The sequence below is a fragment of the Echinops telfairi genome, unplaced genomic scaffold (assembly GCF_000313985.2).
Source record: "Echinops telfairi isolate 266 unplaced genomic scaffold, ASM31398v2 ScPeMD7_6080;HRSCAF=6971, whole genome shotgun sequence".
NCBI classification, from domain to species: domain Eukaryota; kingdom Metazoa; phylum Chordata; class Mammalia; order Afrosoricida; family Tenrecidae; genus Echinops; species Echinops telfairi.
Genome location: NW_022109980.1, coordinates 4,232,590 through 4,233,748, shown reverse-complemented (window position 1 = coordinate 4,233,748; position 1,159 = coordinate 4,232,590). Strand labels below are relative to the sequence as shown.

At 41.9% G+C, this 1,159-nt stretch overlaps 1 non-coding gene across 1 annotated transcript; it reads right to left on the bottom strand.

Moving 5' to 3' along the window:
• Positions 1–786: 786 nt before the first annotated feature.
• On the bottom strand, positions 787–890 carry LOC115871577. Its single transcript, XR_004047362.1, has one exon. It is a non-coding gene; the product is annotated as a U6 spliceosomal RNA (small nuclear RNA).
• Between the last annotated feature and the right edge of the window lie 269 nt (positions 891–1,159).

Sequence of the window (1,159 nt, the reverse complement as noted above, 5' to 3'; positions counted from 1 at the left end):
TTTAAAAAAAAGAAGTGAGAATTGGCAAGACTTTGTGTCACATACTTTGGCCATATTATCAGGAGAGGCAAGCCCCTTGAAAGGACAGCATGTTTGGTAAAGCAGATGGTCAGTAACCAATCTCCATGAATGACACGTAACCACACACCCCTCCAGGGGGACAAACAACAGAAACCATGGGGGAAGGGAGAAAGCGATCAGTGTAAGATATGAAAATCATAATCATTTATAATTTATCAAGGGGTTACGAGGGGGGGAGGGAGGGGGAAAAGAGGAGCTGATTCCAAGGGCTCAATAAAAAGTAGATGTCTAGAAAAGAATGATGGCAACACATGTACAAATATGCATGATACAATTGATGTATGGATCATTATAAGAGTTGTAAGAGCCCCCAATAAAATGATCTTTTTTTTTAAAGAAGTAGAAGTGAAAAAGGAGTAACCCTTCAAAGAGATGTGTTGACACAGTGTCTGCCACAAAGGGCTCAAATATGACAATGATTATGGGAATGGCACATAACTTGGCAGTGTCTTGGTCTGTTGTGCAGAGGGAATTAGGAATAGGAATAGGAATATTCATTAGGAATAGGAACTGACTTGACAGTACCTAACAACAACAGCATCATCCATCCCAACATCTTACACTACCTTTGGCTTTGAAATCGTCAGAGGTAGGTTCTCAATCTCAGTCCCAAGCAGAAGTCCCTGTGCTGCTTGGGAAACTTCCCCCTATGCATTCTTCTGTATCAAAGGGCATGGACTTTTGCTGTTGTAAATCCAAGGAACTAAAAATATGGAGTGCTTCATGAATGTGCTTGTCATCCTTGGGCAGGGTCCATGCTAATCTCCGTATCATTCCAATTTTAGTATACGTGGTGCCAAAGCAAATACTGGACTTGTTTATATTTGTGTCACTTAAGGGTCATTCTGGAGACAAAACTTGCTCCAAAGGAAGAATAAAGCTCTCAAAGGCCATCAAATCTCTTTTCTAAAATCTGCTAGCAACCAGCAACCTCCAAATGGCAGCTTCCTGCTAAGAATATAAGTAAGCAAAGTTCCTCTTTGCTGGTGGTCCCATGACACATAGTTTTGCCATCCCTGCGTTAAGAGCGCAAACACCCTGGCATCTACAGAGCAAGGGAAGGAGCTAGGGAGTCAAG